Raw genomic sequence first — 12,660 nt, forward strand, 5'->3', positions numbered from 1 at the left:
CGAGGTTTCTGCCTTGCTCAGTGTTGACCCAGCGGTCTTTGCTGGCACGCGCCCGCCTTACTGGATGGCTTATCTGTTCTAAGATAGGCTCGCCCTGGAAGCAGCTGTTTCTGGGTGCTCTGGCTCCAGGAGACCCTGTGGGGGCAATTGGCAAAGGCTTCCTGAGCGGGATTTGGTGGAGGAGCCAAGATGGCTGCTCCAGGAGGCCAGTGCTCTTCACTGCACTGACCTTGTGGGCAACAAGGTGACCCTGATGGGGACGTCTATGATGTTGACTGCTGTCTGTTCCTAGAAGCACTTTGAGCTGTGGATAGTAGGAGAAGAGGAAGGACCCCAGGTTGCTGTGTCTGAGGACCTGGAGGCAGGCATGGCACATGCCCAGACTCGGGCATCTCCATGGGGAAAACCCAGCCTCGCTGTGGCCCAGAGGACTCCACATGATAACCGAAGGGTCACCCTGGCTCTAGGCAGTGAGCCGACACTCAGGCACGTGGGGAAATGACTTTGATTGCTGGACAAGAGAATTTTTTAAAAACACATTTCTTATCAGAAAAGCAGTATACAATTGTTGCAAAATACAGAAGGTTAAACACATAAGAAAGTATAAGAAAAGTATGAGAAAGTAACAGCTGCCCAGAATCCCACCATATGGCCTTCATCAGCGACTTCCAGTTGTTTCCAGATCATTCTTAGAGAAGTGTTCATACCTGGCCCTTTGGTTGTTGCTACAACCCCCAACCTTCCTTTCAGCAGATTGCATTTGGGGCTTGATTTTCTTATTACTTTTCTCGTAGTTTTCATATCAATGGTGGGTGTCTGTGTAAGCTGTAGGTATGAGAAACATGAAGAGTAATTTTGTATTTAACTCTTTCAAATTGATGGTCTGGCAGAAGCACTAGCTTATCATTGCACATTCTTTATGTGTTTTAAAGGCTGTGTAATATTCCGCTGTAGAGAAGAATGATGAGCCATTGGACCTTTATCCTCTCCCATGGGTAATTAAGGCAGCTTCTGGGGTTCTGCCAGTGTAGGCTCTGCTTAGATGACTGTCTGGAGCCCAGCCTTTAGGAGAGACTGCTCAGGGTCCCAGGGACTGGGATGCCCACTCGAGCTTGTAGGACACGTGCTAAATGAGATATTACATGGATACTGCACACCGACACAGGGCTTTCCAACAAGACAGTGCTGGACAGATAAGAAATTTCTCTGTAAATGTTGGTCTCTGGTGGCACTGAGCTCCCATCATTAGAAGGAAGGACTGAATCCATGGTTGACTTGGGAGTCACCTCCGAACTCTGGGCCTCAGCGTCTTCCCTTGCTAATGGACACACTGAGTCACTGCAAGGACTGTTTTGAGAATTACCGAAAGAAAAGCTGTGAAAGTGTATGTTTTGTAAATGAAAATGTTGCCCACTGAAAGAGGCCATAAATGTGTGTGTGTGTATGTGTGTGTATATGTGTATGTGTGTGTATGTATGTGTGTGTGTATGTATGTATGTGTGTGTCTGTGTGTGTATATGTGTATGTGTGTGTATGTATGTGTGTGTATGTATGTATGTGTGTGTCTGTGTGTGTATGTATGTGTGTGTATGTGTATATGTGTAATGTGTGTGTGTGTATGTGTGTGTATGTGTATGTATGTGTGTGTATGTGTGTGTATGTATATATGTGTATGTGTGTATGTGTGTATGTGTGTGTATGTATGTGTGTGTATGTGTATGTATGTGTATGTATGTGTGTGTATGTGTGTGTATATGTGTATGTGTGTGTATGTGTGTGTATGTATTTGTGTATGTGTGTGTATGTGTGTGTGTATGTGTATGTATGTGTGTATGTGTGTATATGTGTATGTGTGTATATGTGTGTGTATGTGTGTATGTATTTGTGTGTGTGTATGTGTGTATGTGTGTGTATGTGTGTGTATGTATTTGTGTATGTGTGTGTGTGTATGTATGTGTATGTATGTGTGTGTATGTGTGTGTGTATGTGTGTGTGTGTGTTTGTGTGTATTGGGTGACAGATATATGATACAGACATGGTAGACAGATGAGAGATAGGTGGACAGCTGATAGATCAGGCAGATGGATGATGGGATAGACAGTGAGTCAACAGCTCATGGTAGGCGCCCAGGCAGGCGGACAATGACCTATCAAGTCCCCATCAACAGGAAGAGAGTCCTGGTCGGCTGGTCAGCACTGAGTTCACGAGCCGTGGGGCCAGGACTGATTGGATTGTAGGGACAGGAACTCAGCTTGCCAAAGCTCGCAGGACTTCCTTGGCTCCCATAACTAAGCCTGGAGTCGCGCTGACCTGGCCTTCCTGCTGTCCCCTGCATTTGTTGGCTTGGTGTTCAGAGCCATGGCTGACGCTGGCCCCAGTGGTGGCTGTGCAGCCCCCACAGAGCCCGAGGCCGTGACTGGCCTGGGTGGTCAGGGCCCATTCACGTGAAGGAGGGCGGGAGGGTGGCCCCGAGTGTCGTGAGCAGACGGTGAGGGAAAGGGGTCCCCAGAGGGAAGGCAGAGAACAAGCAGAGCCTGTGCCGGCCACTGGCGGGGTCCCCGCTCCGCCTGCCGTGCCCTGCCCGTTTCCCGGCTGTGCAGCGGTCCTCGGCGGCTGTCACTGCCTGCGTTGGCTGGAGTGCTGCCAGGCTCAGGTCCCACCTGCCCTGCTGTCTTCATCTCGGGGGAAGAGACCCCAGCCTTGGCTGGAACCTGGACATGGTCTGGGCTCCCTCAGTGCCCCCAGTGGCCTCCGGCACTTCCTGTGATCCTGCCCCGACCAATCCCAGTCGCAGATGCCCATGAGCCACAGCACTCACAGGGGAGGACATGGGACTCGAACCTGGGTCACTTCACCCTGCGCCTCCTCACCCTGCGCCTGCTGGCCTCCCACAGGCCTCCTGCCCGCACAGACCCTAGCTGCAGGCTTCTGTTGCCACCTCTCTCGCCCCTGCTGAGAGGACATGGTGGGAATTGCTCTCTGGGTTCATGGGACACCAGTGCTTTATGTTAATTACCCGTCAGCTCCTGAGCGCGTTGCTTGAGGGTGAATTACTGCGGCCGAGGCTGGCCTCCTGTCCTTCTATCCGGTTGACAGGCTCTGGAGCGGGCACAGGCGAAGGCCCGGCATCAACTAGTTTCCATCAGTTTTGCTCTAAAGAGTGAGTGGTGGGTGCTCCCGAGCCTCGATAGCCCAGGCTGAGCTGTCGGGGCTGTATTTCCCCCATCCAGAGCGGAGCCGTCTTGCTCTCCTGTGCTTAAGACAGTCACAGCCAAGGAGAAAGGAAAGAGGAGGCCCAAAGTGTGGGGGCACCATGTGCGGGGGGCGCTGGTGGCCGGGAGGGGGGCAAGCCTGGGGAAGGGACAAGCGTCTGACCTCCCCGTCCTCTCGCCAGCTGTGAGGCAGCTGTCGACCAAAGTGTGTCCCCCACATTCACATATCAGGTGACTGTGTCTGCAGAGGGGCCTCTGGGAGGTCATTCTGCCTGGATGTGGTCATCAGGGGCTAACCTGGTCAGGACTGTGGCCTCCGAGAGGAAACAGAGACATCTCATTGAGGACGCAGCAGGAAGGTTGTCCTCCTTGAGCCAGAGCGAGGGCCCCTCCGGGACCTGACCATACTGGCTCCTGACCTCGAGGGCCAGCAGCCTCCCTCCCATGTTTCCTTTTTTGTAAAACAGAAATGAAGATGGCTTTGCCCGAGTGTTGTTCCTCGGATCAAATGGGCGACACCTGACCCTCCCCAGGTCCTGGGCAGCGTGCCCCCCGGGGGCCTCTGCTGATATGAGCACACGGCCCTCAAGTCCTCGGTGAGAGGACCATTCTTCTCCCACTCTCCTCCAGCATGGGGCGGGGGGGCCTGGCCAGCCTGGAGGACCATCTTGAGATATGCCATGAGGCCGTGACCTGACTGAACGCCAGGGCAGGTGTCCATTCACGTCTCCGCCCCCCTGGCTGGGGGTTTACTGCACACGTCCAAATGGCTCCTTTGAAACTGGGTGAGGGAGGCGCCTGCCACCAGTCACGGTCAGCACAACTGTGAGAGTGGACACAGGCAGGACGGGATAGGAACAGATGTTCCAAGTCAGTTAGACGGCTCTCACAGCAACTGCATGTTTCTAGAACCTTCTTGAAGCGGTGATGGAATAAGTCAATATACAGATGTCTTCCTACCACTCTGAGCCAAGGAAGAACCACTTAAATCAGTGGCCAGACCTTACTCTTGAGATCTTCAGTTAAGATGAAGTGGTCAGAATTTCAGGGCAGAGCTGTTCTGGCTGGAGCAGGGGGCAGGCCGGGGCTGAGGCAGGACAGGGGACCTTTGACGAAGGATACCATATGGCCTTCATCAGCAACTGCCAGTTGTTAACAGATCATTTCTGGAGAAGAATTCACCCCTGGCCCTGGTCATGGCTATAGCCCCCAACCTGCCTTTTAGCCTCTGGCCAGTTCATCACCAGTCTGCCCTGAGTGGAGCACATCTTACCTGAGTGCCAACTCAGTCCACTGCTTCTCTCATAAAACTGCAGGGGCTCCCCAAAGCCCTCAGGACCAATGTCCTTCTGTGACTTGGCCCCTGCGACTAAGCCAGCCTGTCTTCTAACACCTGCCCCTGCTGCTGCCATTTGGGTCTTCATGCCAGCCATGATGATGATGATCTGTGACAGGGCCCAGTGTCCTCGACTCTCCAGGCCTCTGCCCCTGCTGCTCCTTCTGCCCAGCTCACGTCCCCTGCCGGTCATTGTGTCCACCGTGAGAACTCTGCACTTCTCCTGACCGTGCACATCCTTGAAGCAGGCACTCATTACGCTCCTGATGGGACCAGGCACATCCTACCTTCTAAGGTCCAGGATGAAGAGGGTCAGCGCAGCCGCTGCCTGTGGACTGTGTCCAGGTGTCCTCCTCCTCCAATCCTCCCGGGACTGCCATCCAGCCTGAGCCCATTTTCTCCTGTCCCTGTTACATGCAGGGCAGCTTGCTGCATTCATCCATTTCCCCCATAAGCAGTGAGCCCCTTGGGCAGGGGACCGTGCCTGGCTCGTCCCTGGCTGTGAGGCATGTGACATCAAGCAGATCTTGTTTGCTGCTGTTGTGGGTCTGCAGGGTGCCCTGCTGTGAGGATGCCAGTGTTCACCATCTCATAGAGCTTGCAGGTGGGAGAAGACAGTGTCACACAGACAGCCACCCCAGCCTCAGGAGTGACTATGCTTTGGTGGCCTGGGGACATACCCGCCATGCCCTGGGGATCTACTGTCCTGTGCATCCGTGACACTCAGAGGAGAGAGCTGGTGCATTCTTCCCCATTCCTCCTAGTGACGTCTTCAGTCCCCGCACCCACTGTGACATCCTCATCACCATGGTAACCTCCAGCACCAAAGGGAAGAGTTATGCTGCCTTGTCCAGGGGTTCCCGTCACCCTGGGCTGTGCAGCCTGTGCCGCAGCACTGGTGGCTTCAGCTCACACTTGGAAGATGTCAGGTTTCCGCATTTTCTTGACAGTGGCACAGGGTAGTTATTCGAGGAGGGCAGGCAGGTGGGGGCTATGACTGTGAGCCACAGGCTGCACCCTGACACTTGGAGGGCCAGCGCGGGCTGTGCAAAAGCTGTGGAAGGAGCCTGATGTCACACTGTGCACAAGCAGAGCCCTGGGAGTGAGCAGCTGGGCCTAGGGAGCTGGCCGGGGTGTGTTGGGAGATTCCTAATAGTAGGGGACCAGTGAACCATCATGGAGGCCATGGAATTCATCCACAGACCTGTGGAGAGCCAGGACTGTCCCTGGGATGTCCTGTGTATAACGCGGCACCTTCTGTGCCTTCTCCTCTTCTGGCTCCTCCTCCTCTGGCTCCTCCTCCTCCTCTGGCTCCTCCTCCTCCTCTGGCTCCTCCTCCTCTGGCTCCTCCTCCTCTGGCTCCTCCTCCTCCTCTGGCTCCTCCTCCTCACGCTCCTCCTCCTCATGCCCCTCCTCCTCACAGCCCTCCTCCTCACACTCTCCTCCTCACTCCCTCAGCCTTCCCAGGGGTTGTTCTGTCAATGGAGTCCTCCTTCGTCCATGGGAGTGTCAAATGCATCTCATACTTATTCAATATAGTAGTGACAGCGCCATTTATTGATCACCCCTGGTCCAATTCTCTTTCCATATTTCATCTCAATTAATTCCAAGACCCACCTTGAAAAGGCAGATGTTATTATCTCCAGTTTACAGTCAGAAAAAGTGAGCACTAGGGGCTCATATTATTTACACGAGATTACAGAGCTCCTGAAAGGCAGTGCTGGGATTAGAAGCAATGGTGGGCTGGTAATGCCCAGCTCCCCTGGGGACAAGGACCGAGGGATCATCAGAACATGTCAGGCTCTGAGGTGCAGCATTTGTCATTATGCAAGCTGCAAAGGCTCCACTGTGGTCTATTTCAGTCTTACGCCATGATGTCGACCGGCTTCAACACTCCTGAGAATTCAGCAGTTGATTCTTGAGAGCCTGGGTGATGAGCCGGACCCCTCTCTGGGGTCTCAAATCCAACAGCAAAGCCTGAGAGCCCTGTAGACCCAGCTTCTGTGAGTCAGGCCCAGGGTGAGGCTCCAAAATACCAAAACAAGTTCCCCCCTCCCTCCAGGAACAGGATGTTTTCCCACACCCAAGAGGGGAGCGTGGTGACTGTGGACTTGATGGAGCAGCCAGCGTGGAAGATGGTCCTCCTGTTCCTAGGTGCATATCCTTGGAAGCCTCAGTTTCCTCACCCATACATGATGCGCTCCCTCCCTCCTTGCTTTGTGAGGCTCAAATCTGTTGAGATCTGGCAGATGAAAGCCTTATGGAAGTTAAGGTTTGCTAGAGGGATGTACTCTATTAGTGTTCCTCCTGAGGAAACCCTGGTGTTGTTAATAATGACCTGCAAATTCTCTGACAATTTGTGTGCATGAAATTGCTAGTGGGAGGTCATTGCCAGTGGGACGTGCAGATGAGACCCGAGGTTGTTCAGTGACCAAGCAGTTTTACGTGAAGCCCATGTCCCAAAGAGCCACCAAAATCGCATTAGAATGTAATGCATTTTAATGGGGGGGGGGTGTCACTCAATGAGGCACGGTGGGCCCTGGGTCTCTAGGGTTTGCAGCTCACAAGGCAGCCCCACACCCAGGCCCGCCTCCTCCCACAGGTCTCTCTGCCTGAGGTGGTTTTCTCCAGACACCTGCAAGGCGACCCCTTTACTTTTTTCAGATCCTCTGTGTGAGGTCCTCTCTTATCTGCATGTTGCCCACATTTTCATCACTGTGTCCCCAGCGCTCGTCACCATGCCTGGCACATAGTAGTTGCTCAGGAAGCACTTGTCGGATGAGAGAATTGCTGTGCCCAGGACACAGGACTCGCACCAAGCAGCAGAGACAGAGGCAGGACGAGGTGGGGTCTGCTCTCAGGGAAGCAGCTCTGCTGTCAAGGCTGCAAGTGCTGCTTCTCCTGGGAGAGCAATTTGAGGCAGGTAGTAAGTGAGAGAGTCCACCACGTTCAAGATCCTACTGCCAAAGTGGTATTTTCTCGGAAAGCCCATCACCAGGGACCATTGTAAGACATTTTTCATGCTATTGAATCCCAGGTGAGACTCCTGCTGTGTCCATCCCCAGGGGGCAACGTCATATGGTTGCACAGCATGGTGGCCTGGTCCTCAGGGCCCTGCCAGATCAAAGTCACACCGTGACTTACATGATCAGAGACTTTGCCACTTTTATCAAAGTCTTTCTACCTGGTCAAGTGAACACGCATGGCTGCCCATCAGCTAGCACGCTCCACACTGCATCCCCAAACTTATCCGTCCTGTGAGTGAAACCTTGGGCATTCCCACCAACCCCCCCCACCACCGGGGCTCCTCTTCCGCCAGCCCCAGGTAACCGCCATTCTGCTCTCTGCTCTCTGTGTCTGACCTTTAGGGCCACCTATGTTAGTCCATTTTCTGTGGTGATACGAAAATTGTAAGACTAGGTAATTTATAAAGATCAGAAGTTATTTGACTCGTGGCTCTGGATCCCAGGAAGTCCAAGAGCCTGGGCAGCACCTGGTGAGGGCCTCCTGGGTGGGACAGAGCAAGCCGATGTCTGGGCCCCTCCTGTCTCCTGATAGAGCCACTGATGTCACTGGGGGGCCCACCCATGACCTCATCTAACCTCAGGTCCCTCCCAGAGGCCCCACCTCCAAATGCCACGTGTGTGTGTGTGTGTGGAGATTAAGCTTTCACACATGAGAATGGACCACACATTCCAACCACAGGGGCACCTAGGTGGAAGCACCAGGCCCCAGCCTTCTGATCCCCATCTTCCTACTCTCAGCTCCCAAAGTGAACCCTGCTCCCCATCCCCTCCCTCTGGCTGCCTCTGGGGAAGACAACCCCACCCTCTGCTCTTGGTCCTCCACCATCCTCCCTGACAGCCCAGCTGCCATGTTGCATTGGATGTTTGTACCTGACCCGAGGTTGGGACATCACCGAGAAGGTTGGAAGGAACGGAGAGGAAGGAACAGGAGCCACCTGTTCCCCAGGGGACTGTGTGACCCTTGAGGGCAGGGACTCTGCTCTTGACCTCGTCCTTAGCTCTGCCCGATGACAAGTGGCCCTGGAGTTCCTGTTCGGGTGGGGCCAGAGCCATGGGATGGCGAGCTGAAATGCTTCTGGAGTCAGGGATTCCTCTCGGTTTCCAGCTTTAATTGATGGGTCCATGACTCATAACAGAAGCATATTTTCATTCTGATGAGCAGGGCACACGCCTTTGATTTGCCAATATGTTCTGCAGGCTAGTCTGTGGCTGCTCACTCACCCCGAAGTGGGGAAATGGGCATTCAGTAGACACGCTCCCATCTCCTTCATGCCTGCTGCCTTGCCACAGCCCTGCCCTTCCTGAGTGCCCACAGCCTGCCACCGCGGCCCATTCATGCCAGTGAAAGTTGTGGAAATGCTGCTGCAGAGAGATTGCCTGCTTTCCAACGGGCGAGCGAGCCTGTGATGCCCCAGGACATCTGCAGAGGGACACTGGAAGGCCCGACTGCCCGGGGTCTCTCCCAGCCTCAAGTGCAGCTGTTTGTACTTGAGAACCACCCACGCTGGATGGACTTGGCATTTTCTTACCAAGTCGCGTTTTTATTTATATGAGCTGGGTTTGGAAAACGTGGTATTTCCCCATAAATAAAAAACTAGCTTCTATTGTCCTAAATTGAAGCCAATCCTAAAAATACACACCAAGAAACTAATGTGATGCCATTAAAAGCTGACCACTTACCAAACCTGCCACCATTCTGAGCCCGGGACCTGGTCCTTCCTTATCTACCATGGAGACTGACAAGGAATAGGGACATGGGAAGGACAGTGTCACACCGAGCCTTGCCCTCCACGGGAACAGGAGTGGAACAGAGCGAGTGGCTTTTTGCTCTGCATCCGATGCCACACCCAAGGCCCCCAGGTCACCTCGCTGGTGGCGTGGGTGGGATACAGGCCACATCCCCAGTGACACTGCTGCTGAAGCCCACCGAGTGCCAGCTGCCACCCTCCTTCCCCTCCTCCTCTCTTCCGTGCCTCCTTCTTTTTTCTGTTTTTGTTCCCCCCAATGGTTTTATTCCAAAACAAACTTAAAGCTACTACTGCAAATCTTAAAAAAATTCAAGGCAAAATATGTTGCTAAGCAAGAAAACAGAAGGAGGAAGGAATCAATGTAGGGATTGAAAGTGCAGCTGAGAAAACACCCAAGCCCTGGTCAGCCCAGCTCCACCCCTGGGCACCCACAGCAGCGCCCTGGGTCATGTGGCTGAGACTGGAAGGGGGGGTGGCAGCCGTGCAGAATGGTCCCCTGCTTTCCTTCCAAATGTCTTCAGAAGCAGGAGGTGTCCAGCCTGCTAGGACCTCAGTTGGTCCCTTCCCATGAGCAGGTGGACCTGAGAAATGGTCTTCACCTTCATGTTGTTGGGTCCAAGAGCCATGCACACGTGCAGGCTCCACTCAGATGCAGGCAGGTGGAGCAGGAGGGAGGCGCACTGCGGGTGGCTGGGGCTGCTCAGCTGTGCTGCCATCTGCAGGTGGCCTCCTCGCCTTCTTGTTTCCCAAAGGGGCTCTTCTTAATCACTGGGGTTGACTTTGAACTTTGTCCAGGCCTTTTAAAGAATCATCAAGATTCTCTCTGGCCACCTCCCACCAGCTGATTTGCTGAGGCTTTGGGAGGAGAGAAGGCAGTTGATTCTGACAGCGTTTTCAGAAGGTCACTCACTGGCCTTAGTGGGTCGGAGCTTTCTGAGTGAATGTTCATGGCGGGGCCTGGAAGACAGAAGTGAGCTGCCACGCCTCACTGTCTGGGGAGCCACCTGCTTTGAGGGGTGACAGGTGGAGACGGACCTCGAAGCCCAGCACCTGCAGCCACAGGAAGAGACCAACTGAGGTCCTGGCAGGCTGGACACCTCCTGCTTCTAAGATGCTCAGATGTTTGTTTTCCTTGACTGTGAAATACTTTAATTATATTATAAATTTGTCCACTGGGCACTGTCCTGCCCAGGATAAATCCCACGTGTTTCTGTTTCATCAGGGAACCTGTGCCATTGTCATTTTCAGCAAATGACCATGACAATGGTGACAATATCTGAAATTCATGCATTCTTTCTGTGTGTTGGTTTCTCCTCCATGTGCTGGATGTGATGGCTCCTGTCACCCTCAGCACCCGGTGAGGGCCTGGAGCCCGACAGCAGGCGAACCTCAGAGTCAGCTCTTATTAGCAAGGGCCCCCTGTGTCTGCACCCCTGGGTATTAGCTTAGCTTGTAAATCCCGCCACGTCAGCCAACACTCCAGATCCAGCAGGGTTTGGAAACCTACTGTGAAGCTGCACCTCGGGGTTGGTACCACTGGGTGAGCAGCCTGAAGAATGCCTCTCTGGCCACCCACCTCCCACCAGCTGATTTGCTGAGGCTTTGGGAGGAGAGAAGGCAGTTGATTCTGACAGCGTTTTCAGAAGGTCACTCACTGGCCTTAGTGGGTCGGAGCTTTCTGAGTGAGTGTTCATGGCGGGGCCTGGAAGACAGAAGTGAGCTGCCACGCCTCACTGTCTGGGGAGCCACCTGCTTTGAGGAGTGACAGGTGGAGACGGACCTCGCAGCCCAGCACCTGCAGCCACGTGCTGCTCGTTCAAACCTGACCGTGTGTGTGTGTGTGTGTGTGTGTGTGTGTGTGTGTGTGCACGCACATGGGCGGGGGTGGGGGGAAAATACCACACACCCTGTCCCAAGAGGCAGCCCAGGGGAGGCAGGCAGCCCAGGTGGAGGGGCGAGGAGCATGACGTGCAGCAGCTCGGCCTCCATCCTGTGCACAGCTCTGTGTCCTCACCCAGGGTCAGGTGGCTCTGTTGTTTAGGAGACCCAGGGCAGACCTTAGTGTCAGGCTGGCGTAGTCCCGAGTTCATGCAGACGTGGTTGCTGCCCTCTTTCCCTCCTGATGACGCACTTCTGCAGGAGGCACACTGAGGGAAAATCACTCTAACCCTGTGACGCTCCCATTTTGTCCACTAAGGTCTGTACTAGGAGAAATAAGGGTTCTGAGGAGCCAGAGCCTGGAGCAGGTTTTGCATCTGGATGTCAATCTCCAGGGAGTCATGGGCTTACCGACATCCTTTAGAAAGCAGATGGGTGGTGTGGGCCCCCTTCTCAACCACAAGTCCAGCTAAGGGCAGGCGCGGGACCGAGTCTCACCGTAATCTAGGCTGGAAGGTGGCTATTTGTACAGAAGCAACCTAAGGAAGGCAGGTGTGTGCACCGAGGCTGGCACGACGCAGGAAGACTAATAAGGAAGGTGTAGACAGAAGAGGGACCTTGGGGACCTGTTTTAATGAATATATTAAGGGCTGTCATTAGCATATCCTTGTTGCTATGTGAACCCACTGGTGCCTTCTGTGGTTTTGAACTGGCGCCTGCAATCTCAGTTGCATCGTCAATCTGCGCTGCTAATGTTTCCTTTTACCTCCCAGAATTACTGCATGTTCCAAATCAGCGGAACTCATTTTAGTAAGATTTTACTCTTCCTCTTTCAATTAAATCTTCTTTTCACTTCCCTTTGGTTCTCCAAATTGACTAAGCTTTAAAACATTATTGAATTAGCCAGTCTCATGACGCATTCCACAAATACGGCCTCCTCCGAGCCTTGACATGAGGGGCTCCCTGGCATCTGGTCCATGGATGTCTGTTCCCTTCACCCGCACCCCCCCCCACCCCATGGCTTCTGCCTGGCGAGCTGCTATTTGTGCCACGGAACCCTGCTGCTGGGCCTCTGCAAAGCCTTCCCAATTCTACCTGAGAGATGCTGGTTTTGAATTCAGTGCTTGGGGAAAAAAAATGTGTATTTCCTGAGGCACCCGATTTGTATCCACCTTTTTGAAAATGAAAATTGTGTTTGGCTGTGTCCTTGCTGTAGTTTGGATCCCAAGTGTTCCCCAAAGGCTCCTGTGTTGGAGGGGCAGTCAGCTAGGTCTGCAGAAAGGTGCCCTGGGAGGTGGTGGACCCTTTAAGAGGTGGGGCCTAAAGAGAGGTCTTTTGGTCTTAGGGGCGTGCCATGAGGGGACTGCGACTCCAGCCCCTCCCCTTTCCCCTTAGGTCTGTTTCTTGGCCGTGAGGTAAGCAGTCTGCCATGTGTTCCCAGCATGCTGTGCTGCCTGCCA

General features: G+C 53.8%; 1 protein-coding gene across 2 annotated transcripts in view; it reads left to right on the plus strand.

Moving 5' to 3' along the window:
- The window catches only part of Stk32b (serine/threonine kinase 32B), a 257,345-nt gene that overhangs the window by 95,240 nt on the left and 149,445 nt on the right, over positions 1-12,660 (plus strand). The gene's annotated exons all lie outside the window — the stretch shown is intronic.

The sequence above is a fragment of the Urocitellus parryii genome, chromosome 10, assembly GCF_045843805.1.
Source record: "Urocitellus parryii isolate mUroPar1 chromosome 10, mUroPar1.hap1, whole genome shotgun sequence".
NCBI lineage: Eukaryota > Metazoa > Chordata > Mammalia > Rodentia > Sciuridae > Urocitellus > Urocitellus parryii.